Source organism: Arachis ipaensis, chromosome B5 (assembly GCF_059453495.1).
Source record: "Arachis ipaensis isolate K30076 ecotype BB chromosome B5, ASM5945349v1, whole genome shotgun sequence".
Taxonomy (NCBI): Eukaryota; Viridiplantae; Streptophyta; class Magnoliopsida; order Fabales; family Fabaceae; genus Arachis; species Arachis ipaensis.
This window is the reverse complement of record NC_142440.1, coordinates 57,767,709-57,782,375: the sequence shown is the minus strand read 5'-3', so window position 1 is coordinate 57,782,375 and position 14,667 is coordinate 57,767,709. Positions and strand designations below refer to the sequence as shown.

The following is a 14,667-nucleotide window of genomic DNA, read 5'->3' as shown; positions in this document are numbered from 1 at the left end:
TGGCGTTTAAACGCCATCAAGCTTCTCCTCTAAGATGTGCTATTTTTAATACTGTTTTTCATTCTGTTTTTGTTTTTTCAGTTGTTTTTGTGACTTCACATGATCATCAACCTACAGAACACATAAAATAACAATTGAAAATAAATAGATAAAATAAAATTGGGTTGCCTCCCAACAAGCGCTTCTTTAATGTCAATAGCTTGACAGTGGGCTCTCATGGAGCCTCACAGATACTCAAAGCATGATGATGGCCTCCCTACACCAAACTTAGAGTTTGAATGTGGGGGCTCTATTTGACTCTGCATTGAGAGAAGCTTTTCATGCCTTCTCTCCATAGTTACAGAGGGAGATCCTTGAGCTTTAAATACAAGGGAGTCCTAATTCACTTGAAGGACCAATTCTCCTCTGTCAACATCAATCACAGCTTTTGTTGTGGCTAGGAAGGGTCTGCCAAAGATGATGGATTCATCCATACACTTCCCAGTGTCTAGGATTATGAAATCAGCAGGGATGTAGTGGCCTTCAACCTTTACCAAGACATCATCTACAAGTCCATAAGCCTGTTTCCTTGAATTGTATGCCATCTCTAGTGAGATTCTTGCAGCTTGTACCTCAAGGATCCCTAGCTTCTCCATTACAGAGAGAGGCATGAGGTTTATGCTTGACCCTAGGTCACACAGAGCCTTTTCAATGGTCATGGTGCCTATGGTACAAGGTATTGAGAACTTTCCAGGATCCTGTCTCTTCTGAGGTAATCTCTGCCTAGTCAAGTTATCCAGTTCTTTGGTGAGCAAGGGAGGTTCATCCTCCCAAGTCTCATCACCAAATAACTTGGCATTTAGTTTCATGATTGCTCCAAGGTACTTAGCAACTTGCTCTTTAGTAACATCTTCATCCTCATCAGAGGAAGAATACTCATCAGAACTCATGAATCGCAGAAGCAAGTTTAATGGAATCTCTATGGCCTCTGTATGAGCCTCAGATTCCCATGGTTCCTCATTAGGGAACTCCTTGGAGGCCAGTGGACGTTCATTGAGGTCTTCCTCAGTAGAAATCACTGCCTTTCCCTCCTCTATACATTCGGCTATGTTGGTTAAAGTTATGGCCTTGCACTCTCTTTTTGGATTCTCTTCTGTATTGCTTGGGAGAGTACTAGGAGGGAGTTCAGTAACTTTCTTACTCAGCTGACCCACTTGTGCCTCTAAATTTCTAATGGAGGACCTTGTTTCAGTCATGAAACTTTGAGTGGTCTTAATTAAATCAGAGACTATGGTTGCTAAGTCAGAGTGGCTCTGCTTAGAATTCTCTGTCTGTTGCTGAGAAGATGATGGAAAAGGCTTGCTATTGCTAAACCTATTTCTTCCACCATTACTGTTGTTGAAGCCTTGTTGAGGCCTCTGTTGGTCCTTCCATGAGAGATTTGGATGATTTCTCCATGAAGGATAATAGGTGTTTCCATAGGGTTCTCCCATGTAATTCACCTCTTCCATTGCTGGATTCTCAGGATCAAAAGCTTCTTCTTTAGATGAAGCTTCTTTGGTACTGCCTATTGCTGCTTGCATGCCAGACAGACTCTGAGAAATCATATTGACTTGCTGAGTCAATATTTTGTTCTGAGCCAATATGGCATTCAGAGTATCAATCTCAAGAACTCCTTTCTTCTGATTTGTCCCATTATTCACAGGGTTCCTTTCAGAAGTGTACATGAATTGGTTATTTGCAACCATTTCAATGCGTTCTTGAGCTTCTGCAGGTGTCTTCTTCAGATGAAGAGATCCTCCAACAGGGCTATCCAATGACATCTTGGACAGTTCAGACAGACCATCATAGAAGATACCTATGATGCTCCATTCAGAAAGCATGTCAGAAGGACACCTTCTGATCAATTGCTTGTATCTTTCCCAAGCTTCATAGAGGGATTCACCTTCCTTCTGTCTGAAGGTCTGGACTTCCACTCTTAGCTTACTCAATTTTTGAGGTGGAAAGAATTTGGCCAAGAAGGCATTGACTAGCTTTTCCCAAGAGTTCAGGCTTTCTTTAGGTTGTGAGTCCAGCCATGTCCTAGCTCCGTCTCTTACAGCAAAAGGGAAGAGCATAAGTCTGTAGACCTTAGGGTCAACCCCATTGGTCTTAACAGTGTCACAGATTTGCAAAAATTTAGCTAAGAACTGATGGGGATCTTCTAATGGAAGTCCATGAAACTTACAATTCTGTTGCATTAGAGAAACTAATTGAGGCTTAAGCTCAAAATTGTTTGCTCCAATGGCAGGGATTGAGATGCTTCTCCCATAAAAGTCGGGAGTCGGTGCAGTAAAGTCACCAAGCACCTTCCTTGCATTGTTGGCATTGTTGTTGTTTTCGGCTGCCATGGCTTCTTCTTGTTTGAAAATTTCTGTTAGGTCCTCTACAGAGAATTGTGCATTAGCTTCTCTTAGCTTTCTCTTCAAGGTCCTTTCAGGTTCAGGATCAGCTTCAACAAGAATGCCTTTGTCCTTGCTCCTGCTCATATGAAGGAGAGGAGAAGAAAGTATAGAGACCTCTATGTCACAATATAGAGATTCCTTGAGGTGTCAGAGAAAAAGATGAATGGAAGGAGGAGGTAAAGAGGAGAGAATTCGAACTTATCAAGAGGGATAGGGTTTGAATTACACATTGAGGAGGAGTGTTAGTCCTTTAAATAGAAAATGTTAGAAGGAGGAAGAATTTTCGAAAATAATAAAAAAAGATTTTGAAATAATTAAAGAAATCTTGAAAATTTGATAAATGATTTTCAAAAATTTAAAATTGAGAAAGTAATTAAGTGATTTTGAAAAAGATTTTGAAATCAGAAATAAATAAAAATATATGACTGAAAATTATTTTGAAAAAGATGTAATTGAGAAGATATGATTGAAAATCAATTAAAAAAAGGAATTTTTAAAATTAAAGTTGATTAACAAGAAATTTAAAAGATATGATTCTAAAATTTAAAATTTGATCCTTTCTTGATAGGCAAGTAACAACTTGAAAATTTTGAATTAAATCATTAATTGTAGCAAGGATTTTCGAAAATAGTAAAAAGAAAAAAATGGAAATAAATTGATTTTGAAAAGATATGATTGAAAAGATTTGATTTTGAAAAATTATGAAAAATTGAAAAAGATTTGAATTAAAAACAAAATCTTCCCTCTTGTGCCATCCTGGCGTTAAACGTCCAGAATGGTATCCATTCTGGCGTTTAACGCCCAAAATACTACCTTTTTGGGCGTTTAACGCCCAGCCAGGTACCCTAGCTGGCGTTTAAACGCCAGTTTTCCTTCCTCACTGGGCGTTTTGAACGCCCAGCTTTTTCTGTGTAATTCCTCTACTGCATGTTCTGAATCTTCAATTCTCTGTATTATTGACTTGAAAAGACACAATTTTGAAAATTTTTTTGAATTTTTAATGATGAAAAACAACAAAATGAAACTAATCATGTAAAACTAAGATCAAATAAACAAAGCATGCAGGACACCAAACTTAGGACTTTTCATATTAGAGACACTAAGAAATTGAGAATGCATATGAGAAACAACAAAACACACAAAACAAGTGAATTTAAAGATCAGACCCAATAAAATCATCAAGAACAACTTGAAGATCAATGAAGAACAGAATGCATGTAATTTTTGAAAATTAGGAGAATGCGATTGACACCAAACTTAAAATTAGACACTAGACTCAAATGAGAAACATAAATTATTTTTGGTTTTATGATTTTATAAAATTTTTTGTAATTTTTCGAAAATTAATTTGGAAAAAGAGAAAGATAAGGAGATTCAAAATTTTTAATAAGAATTCCAGGAATCATGCAATGTTAGTCCAAAACTCCGGTCCAGGAATTAGACATGGCTTACTAGGCAGCCAAGCCTTCAATGAAAGCTTCGGTCCAAAACACTAGACATGGCCAATGGCCAGCCAAGCTTTAGCAGATCATTACTTTCAATAGCAAAATTGATAGAAATCAACAAGCTCTTGTGATGATAAGTTGAAACCTCAGTCCAAGAGATTAGACATGGCTTCACAGCCAGCCAGACTTCAACAAATCATCATGAAACTCTAGAATTCATTCTTAAAAACTCCGAAGAACAGAATAGAAATATTAATTTTTTCCTTTTTTTTTTTGAAATTTTTCGAAAATAAAAAGAAAAAAGCTTAAATATAAAATAAAATTACCTAATCTGAGCAACAAGATGAACCGTCAGTTGTCCAAACTCGAACAATCCCCGGCAACGGCGCCAAAAACTTGGTTGTGCGGGGATTGTTTGTTCCCTGGCAACGGCGCCAAAAACTTGGTGCACGAAATTGTGATCATCAATGGCGCCAACAACTTGGTGCGCACAATTGTAATCTCAACTCTTTTTCACAACTCCACACAACTAACCAGCAAGTGTCCTGGGTCGTCCAAGTAATAAACCTTACGTGAGTAAGGGTCGATCCCACAGAGATTGTCGGCTTGAAGCAAGCTATGGTCATCTTGTAAATCTCAGTCAGGCGGATTCAACTGTTTATGAAGTTTAAGATAATAAAAAGATGAATAAAACATAAAATAAGATAGAGATACTTATGTAATTCATTGGTGAGAATTTCAGATAAGCGTATGAAGATGCTTTGTTCCTCCTGAACTTCTGCTTTCCTATTGTCTTCATCCAATCATTCATACTCCTTTCCATGGCAAGCTTTATGTTGGGTTTCACCATTGTCAATGGCTACCTCCCGTCCTCTCAGTGAAAATGGTCCAAATGTGCTATCACTGCACGGCTAATCATCTGTCGGTTCTCGATCATGTTGGAATAGGATCCATTAATCCTTTTGCGTCTATCACTACGCCCAACACTCGCGAGTTTGAAGCTCGTCACAGTCATCCCTTCCCATATCCTACTCGGAATACAACAGACAAGGTTTAGACTTTCCGGATCTCAGGAATGGCCGCCAATAATTCTAGCCTATACCACGAAGGTTTTAATCTTAGATTAGAAACCCAAGAGAATATACTCCAGCTGTCGTCCAATGACTACGTTGAACATCATGTAGATCGGTTTGTGGTTGTCAGGCACGCAACCTTGGCTAAGTGAGTAACAAAGATTGGGTGATTGTCACGGGTCACCCTTTCATTCTGACTTAACTGAATGAAGTACGAGGGTATATATTGGAGAAGAAATAGGCTTGATTTGAATAGAAAAACAATAGTACTTTGCATTAATTCATGAAGAACAGTAGAGCTCAACACCTTAATCTATGGTGTGTAGAAACTCCACCATTGAAAATACAAAAGTGATAATAGTGTTCATTGGCTTCGGCCCCAGAGAGGGAACCAGAAGAACCAAGATGAAAATACAATACTAAAAGGTCCTATTTATAGAGAACTAGTAGCCTAGGGTTATAGAAATAAGTAATTATTGCAGAAATCTTCTTCCGGGCCCACTTAGTGTGTGCTTGGGCTGAGCATTGAAGCTTTCACATGTAGAGACTTTTCTTGGAGTTAAACGCCAGCTTTTGTGCCAGTTTGGGCGTCTAACTCCAGGTTTTATGCCAGTTCTGGCGTTTTGACGCCAGAATTTTTATGCTGACGTGGAACGCCTGTTTGGGCCGTCAAATCTCGGGCAAAGTATGGACTATTATATATTGCTGAAAAGCCCAGGATGTCTACTTTCCAACACGTTTGAGAGCGTGCCAATGAGGCTTTTGTAGCTCCAGAAAATCTACTTCGAGTGCAGGGAGGTCAGAATCCAACAGCATCTGCAGTCCTTTTTCAGCCTCTGAATCAGATTTTTGCTCAGGTCCCTCAATTTCAGCCAGAAAATACCTGAAATCACAGAAAAACACACAAACTCATAGTAAAGTCCAGAAATGTAATTTTTATTTAAAAACTAATAAAAACTAACTAAAATATACTAAAAACAATGCCAAAAAGCGTATAAATTATCCGCTCATCAAGCGCTACGTTACTTACACGAGTGCCTGCGATAAAATGAGACTTTGGGATTGAATTTTTGCAACCGACACGCACGCGTATGTGACGTGCACGCATCGATGGAGCATCTGGGATGAAGCACGCATACGCGTGGTTGGCGCGGAAGCTTGGAATTGACATTTTACCACCCACGCGCATGCGCAGTGGACGCGCACGCGTGGGTAGCGTTCATGGCGCGAACGTAGCACTCATTTAACGAATGCTATCAGTGACGCACATGCGTGAATGGTGCGTGCAAGCATGATGGAGGCTAAATATGGCAGTGACGCGCACGCGTACATGATGCGTACGCATCGATGTGCAAAAATACAAGGGGACGCATGAGCGCGAAGCATGCGTACGCGTGATGATGCATTCAGCGAAGAAGGACGCGCACCCACAGGGGATGCATACGCATGGGTGAATGAACGATGCGCTCAATTTCAGAACGCTACGTTCTCCGGGAGCTGCAACCAAGTACCAATTCTGACCCACTTCATCAGAGGCCAAAAAGCCCACTCCAAGTACTTGATGACTAAATTAGAAAGTGTATAAATAGTAGAAAATTTGATTTCATGAGGACCTTCCTTCACTTTTTCTGGCTAAAATTGAGGGACTTGAGCAAAAATCTGATTCAGAGGCTGAAGAAGGACTGTAGATGCTCTTGGATTCTGACCTCTCTGTACTCAAAGTGGATTTTATGGAGCTACAGAATCCCATTTGGCGCGCTCTCAATTGCGTTGGAAAGTAGACATCCAGGGATTTCCAGCAATATATAATAGTCCATACTTTGCCCGAGTTTTGATGACGTAAACTGGTGTTCAAACACCAACTTCCTGCCCTATTCTGAAGTTAAACGCCAGAAACAGGTTACAAATCAGAGTTAAACGCCAGAAACAGGCTACAACCTGGCGTTTAACTCCAAGAAGAGTCTCTACACATGAAATCTCAATGCTCAGCCCAAGCACACACCAAGTGGGCCCGGAAGTGGATTTCTGCATCATTTACTTATCTTATGTAACCCTAGCTACTAGTTTAGTATAAAAACTACTTTTAGTGATTTATTATACATCTTTTGGATAATTTTATGTTCAGAGATCACGTTTAGGGGGCTGGCCATTCGGCCATTCCTTGACCACTTTCACTTATGTATTTTTCAACGGTGGAGTTTCAACACCCCATAGATTAAGGTGTGGAGCTCTGCTGTTCCTCATGAATTAATGCAAAGTACTATTTTTTTCTATTCAATTCAAGCTTATTCTTATTCCAAGATATTCACTTGTACTTCAACCTAATGAATGTGATGATCCGTGACACTCATCATCATTCTCACATATGAACGCGTGCTTGACAACCACTTCTGTTCTATCCGCAATAACTTGAGTGTTTATCTCTTGGGCTCCTGGTTCAGATCAGAGTCTTCGTGGTATAAGCTAGAATCCATTGGCAGTATTCTTGAGATCCAGAACGTCTAAACCTTGTCTGTGGTATTCTGAGTAGGATCTGGGATGGGATGACTGTGACGAGCTTCAAACTCATGAGTGTTGGGCGTAGTGACAGACGCAAAAGGATCAACGGATCCTATTCCAGCATGAGTGAGAACCGACAGATGATTAGCCATGCGGTGACAGCGCATTTGGACCATTTTCACTGAGAGGACGGATGGTAGCCATTGACAACGGTGATCCCCAACATACAGCTTGCCATGGAAAGGAGTATGAAGGATTGAATGGAGGCAGTGGGAAAGCAGAGATTCAAAGGGAACAAAGCATCTCCATATGCTTATCTGAAATTCTTACCAATGAATTACATAAGTATCTCTATCTTATTTTAAGTTTATTTATATTTTAATTATCAAAATCCCATAACCATTTGAATCTGCCTGACTGAGATTTACAAGATGACCATAGCTTGCTTTAAGCCGACAATCTCCGTGGGATCGACCCTTACTCACGTAAGGTTTATTACTTGGACAACCCAGTGCACTTGCTGGTTAGTTGTGCGGAGTTGTGAAAAGGAGTTGAGATTATAATCGTGCGCACCAAGTTTTTGGCGCCGTTGAGATCACAATTTTGTGCACCAAGTTTTTGGCGCCGTTGCCGGGGATTGTTCGAGTTTGGACAACTGACGGTTCATCTTGTTGCTCAGATTAGGTAATTTTATTTTAATTTTAAGCTTTTTGCTTTTATTTTTATTTTTGAAAAAAAATAATTTTCAAAAAATAAATTATTCTATGTTCTTCAGAATTTTTAAGAATGAATTCTAGAGTTTCATGAGATATGTTGAATCCTGGCTGGCTGTTAAGCCATGTCTAATTTTTTGGACCGAGGTTTCAACTATCCTTAGAAGAGCTTCTTTATCTTTCTCAGCAATTTAGCTGTTGTATGTAATGATCTGCTAAAGCTTGACTGGCCATTGGCCATGTCTAGTGTTTTGGACCGAAGCTTTCACTGAGAGCTTGGCTGGCTAGTAAGCCATGTCTAATTCCTGGACCGGAGTTTTAGACTAACATTGCATGATTCCTGGAATTCTTATTAAAAATTTTGAAATCCTTATTTTTTTTTCCAAATAATTTTCGAAAAATCCAAAAAAAATTATAATTTCATAAAACCAAAAATAATTTTGTGTTTCTTGTTTGAGTCTAGTGTCAATTTGTAAGTTTGGTGTCAACTGTATTTTTTTAAATTTTCATTAAAATTTTCGAAAACTCATGCATGGTGTTCTTCATGATCTTCGAGTTGTTCTTAATGATCTCCTTTGTTTGATCTTTAATTTTTCTTGTTTTGTGTCTTTTCTTGTTTATATATGCATTTTTGAATCCTTAGTGTCTAAAGTTTGAAAATTTCTAAGTTTGGTGTCTTGCATGTGTGTCTTTTCTTAAAAATTTTAAAAAATAAGTTCTTGATGTTCATCTTGATCTTCAAACTGTTCTTGGTGTTCATCTAGACATTCAAGATGTTCTTGAATGCATTGTGTGTTTTGATTCATAATTTTCATATTTTGAGTCTTTTTATTGTTTTTCTCTTTCCCCATTAAACATTCAAAAATAAAAAAAATGTCTTTCCCTTATTCTTCTCAGAAATTTCAAAAGTTTGAATTGATTTAGTTATAAAGTTTTAAAATTTAATTGTTTTTTATGAATCAAGTCAAATTTTCAATTTAAAAATTCTATCTTTTTTAAATTTTTTTCAAAAATCAAATCTTTTTTCATTTTTCTTTCATAGTTTCGAAAATTTCAAATTGATTTTCAAAAATCTTTTTCTTATTTTGTTTCATATTTTCGAATTCTTTGCTAGCATTTAATATTTTGATTTAAAAATTTCAAGTTGTTACTTGCCTATTAAGAAAGGATCAATCTTTAAATTTTAGAATCATATCTTTTAGTTTCTTGTTAGTCAAATAATCAACTTTAATTTTCAAAATCGAATCCTTTCAATTTCCAATTCAAATCTTTTTCAAAATTGATTTTTAAATCTTTTTCAATTAATCTTATCTTTTTGTTTGATTTTAAAGTTTACTATTTCTCATCTTTTTCAAATTTTATTTCTCTTTTGAATTTTCGAATTTTAACTAATATTTGAAATAAAAACAAAAATATTTTCCTTTTATTTTAAATTAAATTCGAATTCTCTCCCCCTCTCTCATCTCCTTTTGTTTATTTATCTACTAACACTTCTCTCCCACCCAAAACTCGAACCCCATTGACGATCGGTTTTTCTATCGGTAAAGAAATATAAAAATATGATCGCGTTGTAAGTATAGCTTCTAAACCAACAGAAAATCCTTTCGTACAAACATTTTGGTTGTCACAAGTAACAAACCCCTTTAAAATTGATAACCGAAGTATTTAAACCTCGGGTCATCTTCTCAAGGAACTGTAGGGAGGTGTTCTAATTATTGGTTATGAGTTTTGTAAATTGGGGGTTTTGAAAGTAAGGAACAAGTAATTTAAATGACAAGTAAAATAAATAAATAACTGTAAAATAAACTCTTGGCAAGGTATGAAAATTAGAAGTCCTATCCTAGTTATCCTTATCAATGGTGATGAGAATTATATTTTGCTCCCACTAAGTCAACCTCTAACTATGAAGGTAAGTCAAGTGGATAAATTAATTTAACACCTAAAGTCCTAGTCAACTCCTAAGGAAAGACTAGAGTTATAGGAATTTAGATCAATCAGCAAAGATAACAATTATCAATCACAATGAGTTTGACAACTCAAGAGTTACCAATTAATCAATTTAAACCAAGAATATAAAAAGCTAATAAGAATCATAAATCTGAAATACCTCAGTTTATATTAAATAAAGAAAATCCTAACATGAATGGTTCATAAGCCAATTTGGCAACATAAGTAATTAAATGAGAGCATTAAAGTATATGAAAGTAAAGAGAAATATAAAGTAAAAGAAATATTGAACTTGATGAAGAGTTGAAATACTAAATCCTTTAAGAGGAATCCTAATCCTAAAACCTAAGAGAGAGGAGAGAACCTCTCTCTAAAAACTACATCTCAATCATGAAAAGTGAATAATTGAAGGCCTTCTCATGAATGGATGCATTCCCCCCACTTTATAACCTCTCATCTATGCTTTCTGTACTTAGATATGGGCCAAAAAGGGTTTCAAAAATCACTGGGAGCGTTTTCTGCAGTTTCTGGTGCGTGCCGTCTGTCACGCGTCCGCGTGGGTCACGCGGTCGTGTCATCTGGGAGTTTTCCTTGTCACGCGTTCGCTTCGTTCATGCGTACGCGTCATCTGTGTTCTGCTCAAGGCACGCGTCCGCGTTAGTCACGCGCTCGCGTCACTGCCTTTTCGCGCTAGGCATGCGGCCGCGTTGTCCATGCGTTCGCGTCGCTGCCAGTTTCTTCAAAAACTCCATTTTGTGCTTTCCTTCTATTTTTGTATGTTTCTTTTCCATCCTTTAAATCATTCCTGCCTTAGGAGATCTGAAACACTTAACACAGAAATCACGGCGTCGAATGGTAATAAAAGTTAATTAAAATAATTATTTTTAAAGCATAGGAAACATGTTTTTCACATATATCACATAATAAGGAAGGGAAAGTAAAACCATGCAATTTCACATGAATAAGTGGGTGAAGGGTTGAATAAATCACTTAAATTGAGCACAAAATATATCATAAAATATGGGTTTATCAACCTCCCCACACTTAAACAATAGCATGTTCTCATGCTAAATCCAAGATAAAGAGTAAGGTAAGGTTAAAGTGGTGGAATCTCATGCAATGCAATCTATTCTAAATGCAGCTACCTAAATGAATCATGCAATTCTAATTATTATTCACTTGTATATAAAGCTTACATGTAGTTAAATTAATTCATATCCTCATATATGCATAACCAAACCTTAGATAATGTTAAAGCACCTTTACAATTGAGATGGGTAAAAATCTTTCACAAACTTGCAAGACAATTAACAATTTAAGCAGAGATATATGGTGATGAGCTATTGAACCCTCATTGGATTTTGTGTTTACTCTCTAGTCACTCAGTGTTTATTGGTTAATCACTCTATTCTTTTTCTATCCTTACTTTCTATAACTTTGTTCTTCATATAACCAATCAACAATTATAGAATACAGACATACAAAAATCATGAGGTCTTTTTCAAGGTTGTAATGGGGCCAAGGTAAAGGTGAAGGCATATGTATAAGGCTAAGTGAGCTAAAAAGCGAATCCTTGATTAGTCTAAGATCTCACCTAACATACATACTTTATGAATCAAAGTTTTTTAACCTATTTGCCCAAATTTTCCCTCTTTGTATTGCAAACTCATGTATTAAATTTAATTTTGTCCCATGTGCATTGATTCTTTTTATTTTGCATTTGGGAAATTTTTGTATCCCCTTATTTAAATACTGGAATTTTTTTAATGCACATGGTAATTCAATTGTTTTGATTTCACATGAGCATGCTTCCCAAATTTTTGCATTTGAAATAGCTTATTCTTTTTAAATTCCTACTTTGTTTCTATAATCCCATGTTCCCATAAAATCCTCCACACTTAAACAATATACAATTTCTATCTTAAGCTAACCAAGGATTCAACTTGGGATTTTTATTTTGTTTTTCTGCTTAAGGCTAGTAATGTTGTTTATAGAGCAAGAGGGGATTAAAAAGCTCAAGGGGGCTAACAAAGGTGATGTAAAAGGTAGGCTAATTTGGGATAAGTGAGGAAAAATTCAAATGATGGCCTCAATCATCTCTTGGTATGTATCTATATTCTATAATTGGACATATAGATTAAAACAAAGTAAAGAACATCAGAATGAAAAAGAAGGGTAAAACACACAGGAATGAAAATTATGGTTTGAATGTAACCATATAATTAAGCTCAAGACTCATAGGCTGTGTGTTCTCCAGCTCGAAAATCATATATCAGTTATACATGTCATGCAAGTAAAAATTAAGAGTTCCCATTATTCTCAATGTAAATCTTAGGGTGGCCCTTAAAATCTTAGTGTTGTTCCTTGATGAAATGTTGCTAACTAACTAACATGTAATGCTATATATACAAGGTGTGTGGATTGTTTTAAATTACTAAGATGTCTAGTTTACTCCTTTTATTTTCAATTAAATCAAACTATTATATGCTAAAAGGGTAAACTATACTAATGAATCCACATATTCTATAATTAATAAGTTTAGAACTGCAAACTAAACTAAATGGCTAAAATATGAACTAAAGTACAAAATGTGGAAATAAAGTAGAAATACAGCAAAAGAACAATGTATAAGTACTAAAAAATAAAAATAAAGATAAAAATAAAAAATAAACAAAATAAGATAAAAAAAGAGTCTGTAGTGGTTCACCAAAAAGATACGCTAGGGATGGCGACCTCCCCACACTTAAAATAAAGCATCGTCCTCGATGCTCACTTAAGCTGGGTGTGAAGGAGTGTCATCACTGGAAGGATCGGCTGTTGGAGTCTCGGTGGTAGCCTGAAGGTCTGCAGACTGGATGAGGGTAGGAAGATCTGTCTGCTGCAGTGGAGGCTCTGACTGTATTGGAATCTCTGGGTCTGCGGCCTGAATCTGGTGTGGCTCCTCCTGCTGTGGCGCAGCCTGCTCTGGTCCTACCTGCTCAGCCTCTCTCTATGCATGTGTCTCCTCCTCATGCTCGTCCGCCTCCTCCTCGGATGGCTCTGATGGTGTGTCAGGCTCCGGGGGATGTCGCCGCCAGATCGGATCATCAACCTGAGGTGCTCATAGCGTCGCTTGTTGCGACGATTAGATCTCTCATATCACCGCCAGTTGCGGTGCTCCATCTGGTCCATCTACTGAAATAAGCGGTGCTCGAGGTGGTAACAGGCTCTGAGGCAGGTGGAGGTGCAGTGGTGGTAGCTGGGGCAGCAGTAGATGAAGAAGAGGCAGCTGAAGGTGTGGCAGTCTCATCAGAAGTGGTGAGGAATGGGGGTCTATAACCCAAGGCCTGAAACTTCCTGCTGTGAGGAATGATCTTCTTGATGTTTATAGCAGTCGGCTTCGCATCAGTCAGCTCCCAAGGCACGTCAGCTCGACGGCCGAGCTGGGTAATCAGATATGGGAAAGGGAGAGTGCCTCTGACATGGACCCTGACCATGTAATACCGGATGAATCGTGGAAGATACAGGTCCTTACCCTCCATCACACACCAGAGGAGGGTGATTATAGCAGTAGGCAGCTTCGTCTCATGAGTGCTCGGCATAACAAAGTTGCTGAGGATCTGGTGCCAGAGCTGAGCCTCATCATTCAGATACATCAGCTTGATTCCCTTAGGCATTGCTGTGTTCTTTCCCAAGACCCATGGGACAGTAGGATCAAGGGCTATCCTCTGCTTGACAGCATCCCAGTCAAATCTCAGAAAGCGTATGTCCTCTTCAGCCTTTTGGTAACTGTTAGGCTGATCTGACTTAGGCTGAAGCTATAGAATATCCTCAATGGCTTCCTCAGTGACCAGTATCTATTTCTCTCTGAGGTGCACTACATCCAGGGAAGTCTTGAAATTGTTACAATAAAACTCTCTGACCCAGGAAGCATTGACCTCTGTCAAGTTTCTCTCCAAGAAGAACCAGCCTCTCTGTTTGATCTGATCGGAGGTGTACTGCTGTAGTTCTTCTGAAATTTTCAGAGTTCTCTCCAGGTATAGGTTTCTGGAGGTGGCAAACACTGGATATTTCAACTCACAGTATCTGTTTGCAAATTTTACCGGATCATTGGCAGTGAGGAGCTGGTCAGCCTTCTCCTGCGGGGTAAAGTGCTTTTCCCGCTAGGAGTCATCATGCATAATGTCCAGGATAGACATAGAGGATTCACCTCTTTTTCTTTTACCAGTGGTTGCCTTGCCTTTTCCTTTTCGTTGAGGGTCAGACATCCTAAAAAGCAAAAATTCCAGTATATAAATGAAGAACAAAGCAGGAAAACAAGTAGGCAAATAGAATAATAACAATATAAGCACATAATGTCAAAAGAGCAATAGAATAATGAAATGAGTTAAATAAATGTACATTTTGGATTGTTTCGGAGTTAAAAATCTGAGATGAGAAATCATAATCCAAAATATATTATAAGTAGAGTTGGTTAAAAAGCAAAGGGAAATGTTAGAAAGTGAAAAGTGGTTAAAAGTTAAAGAGGTTAGAAAGTGGAAAGCAGTGAGTTAGGAGAAAGAAAGTTAATGTAAGTGGCATGATAAAT

General features: G+C 37.7%; 1 non-coding gene across 1 annotated transcript; it reads left to right on the top strand.

The window, feature by feature from the left end:
• The first annotated feature begins 1,856 nt into the window (after positions 1 to 1,856).
• Positions 1,857 to 1,964, top strand: LOC148564299 (small nucleolar RNA R71). The gene has a single exon (XR_015885224.1). It is a non-coding gene; the product is annotated as a small nucleolar RNA R71 (small nucleolar RNA).
• Positions 1,965 to 14,667: the final 12,703 nt, after the last annotated feature.